This window comes from Etheostoma spectabile, unplaced genomic scaffold (genome assembly GCF_008692095.1).
Source record: "Etheostoma spectabile isolate EspeVRDwgs_2016 unplaced genomic scaffold, UIUC_Espe_1.0 scaffold00018553, whole genome shotgun sequence".
NCBI lineage: Eukaryota > Metazoa > Chordata > Actinopteri > Perciformes > Percidae > Etheostoma > Etheostoma spectabile.
In genome coordinates this window covers 413-5,881 of record NW_022604320.1, presented here as the reverse complement: position 1 = coordinate 5,881, position 5,469 = coordinate 413, and the positions used below count along the sequence as shown (strand labels likewise).

The following is a 5,469-nucleotide window of genomic DNA, read 5'->3' as shown; positions in this document are numbered from 1 at the left end:
TACGTAGCTCACCTGTTCCCTGTTGTCTGGTCCGGATGAGTTCCTGGAGCCCTCTCTTTCTGGTCAGGAGAAATTAATAAAGATTTAAAATTATTGAATGCTTTAGTCACGCACACCGGGCTGTCAATAATGTATCAAACAATGGTTCAGTGGAACAGAACTGCTCACCTGATCCACCGGAAGACAGAGAAGGAAAGGACAGCCAGGAGAACTACACTGATGTTCCAGCAGCTATGAAACGACTTACTCCTGAGATATGATGATCTAAAGAAAAGAGTAATCAGGGTCTTATAACATGTTTAAGCTCATTGGTTCAATAGACGGTTATATGACAAAATGGTGCATGTGCGCATATTACATCCATTTAGTATAAAAAATCTTAATAGATTCTATGAGCTGATGAAACTGGATAGTGAAAGAAAAATGTAATGATACTGTGACAAAGTGGGTTTGCTCACCACTTGTCCCATCCAGATCCTTAGTAAAGTAAACACACAGTCATGTTAGTCTCATGTGATGTGTCTCTTATTTGGCGTGTTTTTGGTTATTATATAAAAAAGGCATGAATAACCCTGACTGTTTTGCAGTCAGTAAGCTAGGAGGGAACTGGTAACAAAGTTCCATAGGTTGAGAGATTGTAAGTTATTAATTTTAGGGAGTAGACAACCTGCTTTAGGAGAGAGGGACTGAAGCACAGGTGTTGTTATTGACAACCCTATATAAAGGAAGGATTTGTGCTCCTGGAGGAAAAAACAGGGAGGTGAGGCTTGCATGCCTGTGGTTAGCGCTGCGCTTCATTTTTTTTTGGAAATATACTTGTTGTATGTTATCCATTGACTGCAGACCACTGGTAATAAATGATCAGCTCTGGAAACATACAATGTCTGACTCTGCCTACCTACCACCATCCTAGCCACTCTGGCTAAGTACCACAGGTACATGAAAACATCTGAGCCCTGTTTCACACCCAAGTTGAAAACTGGACTGTGGTCTTTCTTGGATCTTGGTATGAGCGATTCTAGGAAGGCAGAGGAGTCTGACTCCCAGATAAATGGAACAAACTCCTATTTTTGCCTCAACAATGTCCTGCCCTTACTGAACACATTAAAGCGGATCAGTTTACAGTTGTAGCTGAATGCAGAAACTTACCTGCTACAACAGTCAGAGTAAGGTGGAGCTCTGACGTCCTCTCTGTTCTGGGCTTCACAGGAATAATTCCCACTGTGTTCAGGTCTAAACTCAGATGGTGAAGATCTGTCCTGATGCTTTTGGTGAGTCTTCATTCTCCTTGTACCAGGTGTAGTTAGCTGCTGGGTTAGCATCACTGCTACAGGTCAGAGTCACTGAACTGCCCTCCACTATCTCAGCAGAGGGACTCACTGACACAGAGGGACGCTTGGGACCATCTGGAAAAAGATCAAATTAAGTAGGTACCAAAACTTGGTTGGATTTTGTTGATCTTGTGTTGAAATGAGTAACAGTTGTGTGTAAAAAGCATCTAAACCTAGAGGTGGTTGTGATGGCAGCAGGCTGATCTCTTGTTGGGAACAACTTAAGTGATAAACATTAAATTCTAACCAGAGAGTAGAGAAGTTCCATATTTTTGAGGGAAACCGCAATAAATATGATACACAAATGTGTGATATACGGTAAAATACTGGAATGATGGCCCTGATGAAAACTATGATGAGCAGATTGGTGGAAGAGGGTGGACTGAGACCAGGACAGAAGCCTGAGGGGTTTTCTGGATCCTGATGGTTTGAATGCCCTGAACATCCGTGCAGATCTAGGGAGACATTACTAAATAAAACTGTCTTTTCATCATCACTGCAGCAGCTCAGTGAACTACAGCAGCAGACGGGGAAACAGGCAGAACTGGAGAAAGAACATGATCAACACCACACTGGAGTGGTGATAAAGCTTTCAAAAGTTGTCAGTAGTTGAATGATGGTTTTTTAAATGAGCTTTGTTTTACTCACATTTTACATTCTATTGATTCTATTTCTCTAACCCATTCCTCAGCTGTACAGGACTACTGGCCAGAGTCAGAGGACAGGATGGGGCTGAAGACAAGCTGTGGTCCTTCACTGAGATATTTGTGTATGTGTGTGTATCTATTTCTGTCATTAAATGAGTCGTTTCACTCACATTCACATCAATAGATTTTGTGAGATGTCTTCGTCCCCAGCTTGTTCTCAGCTGTACAGTAGTACTGTCCAGAGTCAGAGGACAGGATGGGGCTGAAGACGAGCTGTGGTCTTCACTGGGAGGTTTGACCTTTACATTCTCCGTGTACCGGTGTATCTAGCTGCTGGGTTAGAATCACTGCTACAGGTCAGAGTCACTGAACTGCCCTCACTATCTCAGCAGAGGGACTCACTGACACAGTAGGGACGCTTTGGACCATCTGGAGGAGAAAAGATAGATCATCGAGACAGTTAACATTAATTCCAAGATGAATTTGTTTTCACAGTGGAAGATATTTAAATCAACTCTAGTTCATAGAAACACAAAGTGGGGGGTAAAACTTCACTTCTTCTGTATTAGAAAACTCAGATTGTAGAAACGATGGTGTCCTGGTTACCATGGTACGAGAGTGAATTAAATAATAAGGAAATGATTGGTGTTCTATGTATGCTATATGTTGTTGTTGTGTTTTTTAATAGAGCTTTTTACTCACATTTCACATCAATAGAGATGGATTGAGATGTCCTGCTCCCCAACTGTTTACAGCAACACAGTAATACTGTCCAGAGTCAGAGGACAGGATGGAGCTGAAGACAAGCTGTGTATTTTATCACGAGGGTTACCATTATGGTACCAGGTATAAGTAGCTGCTGGTTAGCATCACTGCTACAGGTCAGAGTCACCTAACTGTTCCCTGATCTCCCAGTGGGAGTCAGAGACAGGGAGACAACCTTTGGAGCATCTGGAAAAAATAATGAACTTTAATCATAAATTGTGGTGTAAAGTGTGTGTGTGTGTGTGTGTGTGTGTGTGGTGTGTGTGTGTGCGCGGTGTGTGTGTGTGTGTGCACCGTTCTTATATCCTGGTGGGGTCCCTGACCTGACATATGACTCACCCCATGGGGAAGGTTTTCCCGTGGGGACCGAAACCGGTCCCAGAGGCACAAGCATTGGAATCAATAGAAAACAGCCTGCTGAGAAGCCCTGGTGCAATTTTCTTGAAAAAAAAAAATGGTCCCCATCGGTCAGATTTTCACACAAAGTGTGTGTGCCTAGTGGTCAGAGGGGGTATTACAGTGTGTGAAAACTGCACTGGTGGGGGTCTTTCACCTGACAAAGTGTATAAGTGTGTATAATATAAGACTCATATTTTTGTGAATATCTTTGGTCTATTCACTTTAATGTGATCAGAACTTTAATGTTATTAAATTTGTTTTACCAAAAAATACCATTTAATCATCAAACGTCCTTGAAAAAGGTTTTATTCTTTGAAAAAAAACACTATAAACATATCAATTAATAATTATAATTATGAAAAATTATTTTTAATATGATACTATTTTATATTTGTTTGTGTACACATGTGTAATATATATATACATATATACATATGTATTTAGGCTTTATTCTTTGAAAAACACTAAGCATATCAATTCATAATTTTAAGTATAAACAATTATTTCTAATATGGTATTTACTATTATATATTTTGTTTACTTACACATATGTGTATACATACACATATACATATGTGTTTATATGTGTTATTTAATTACAGTAGTTATTTTTCTCTATAATTGATACACTACCAGGGAAATTCAAAGGAGAGCAGAATCACAAAACATTTTAACATAGTAGATACTTGGACACTGGTTAAGTGTACGGGGTATAAATAATTAAATGAACCAATGTTTCATTTTGGTGACAGGTGCCCGGCACATTTAAAAATTAGTTCCACAGCTAAAGATGATGGAAGAGATCAGGCCTACGTGTGTGGACGTCTGGTTGAGCCGATGCCAAACTGATCGGTGTTACCAGGAGCAGAAATGTGTGTTAACACCTTAACCCTGCAACCTTAGCATGGTCCATACAGAGGGTCACATGTTATTATATTCAACTTAAATCATATTACAATAAGGTTATCTTAAGGTAAGTCTTGTTCATTTATTTTGTAATAACACTTATTTTAAGTGTTTTAATTCGTATTTAGGGATACAATTCCAATAGACGCAGCTGCTTTAAATTAACATGTTTATGTTGCACTCATCAAGATCTCATCTGAGCAGATGTCCTGTCTTTCACTCATCTACTGAAATGTACTAGTTTGAAACTTTGTACAGCCAATTTATAAAATAGTGAGATTTTATTTGAGCTTGAGAGCATAAATATAGTTAATAGATACGGCCACTCAAACTGAAAGTTCAGTTAGCAACAATTATCTCCAGTTTACTCCATTATAAAGATATGGATCAGATCAGACTGCACGGAGAGGGGACCAACAAAACTCTGATAAATGACGTTCAGGGCCTTTCCCAGCCGTGTGGCCCTTTCCCAGCAGTGTGGCCCTTTCCCAGCAGTGTGGCCCTTCCCAGCAGTGGGGCCCTTTCACCAAGCAGTGTGGCCCTTTCACAGCAGTGTGGCCCCCGCATGGTTGTCCCAATGCCACGCCTGATGGCAGGGAGGAGGGACTGCGCAGACTACGGGCTGCAAACTACTCCTAACTAGTTAGAAATGGGTTAAATGCTAAGCATATATGTCCTTGTATCTGTACTGTACAGCAATATTATTATATGATATGTTATATTTTGTATTACATAATAACACAACAACAATTTACTATTTGTCATGCTAATATTATAAGCCAATATTCATCCAAACCTAAAGCAAGTGAAGCAACAGAAGCGACCATAAACCAGCATATAATCTTACTAGTCCAACAGTAAGAGGGCCCAACTCACAGACTGTCAGCAGAATAATATAACGACAACAATAAAATAGTCAGAGATATACCCTGCTTGGTCACTCTCCGTTTGTCTTCTAGCTTTCTCAGTGTTTCTTTCTGTCTCCCAGTCTCTGCCATGACGTCTGAGAGGCTTCTGAACCGGTTCTGATGCTTGCATGCATGCTCTGGTTCTGGCATAACATGAGTGTTTCTTCTCTGCACCAGCATTTATTTCCCCCATGCCCAGCCTAACAACCTCTTCCTCCGACGGGATGTGCTAGCAGGGAAAAACACCAACATTCCCCCGGTGCTTCAACCTCTCAATCCTGGCAGCATGGCTAACTGAGCTAACTAGCTGATGGTAGCTAGAGTTTACAGTTACTTTAGCAACAAGAAAAGCTTTCTGTCCACCAGGAAACTCTGTAATCAGAGAGCCGAGGGGAAAAACTGGAGGACAATATACCAGTACTGACTGATTGATCTCACTGAAAAAACAATAACGGGGTGCTAAGTTAACAGTGCTCTCTTAGCCTATACAAATGAGTCTGCAGGTTGCAGTGC

General features: G+C 40.6%; 1 long non-coding RNA gene across 1 annotated transcript; it reads right to left on the bottom strand.

Moving 5' to 3' along the window:
- Positions 1-1,175: 1,175 nt before the first annotated feature.
- On the bottom strand, positions 1,176-2,797 carry LOC116681079 (uncharacterized). The gene is made up of 3 exons (XR_004329956.1): positions 2,681-2,797; positions 1,240-1,406; positions 1,176-1,187 (listed from the first exon to the last, which is right to left on the bottom strand). It is a non-coding gene; the product is annotated as an uncharacterized LOC116681079 (long non-coding RNA).
- Between the last annotated feature and the right edge of the window lie 2,672 nt (positions 2,798-5,469).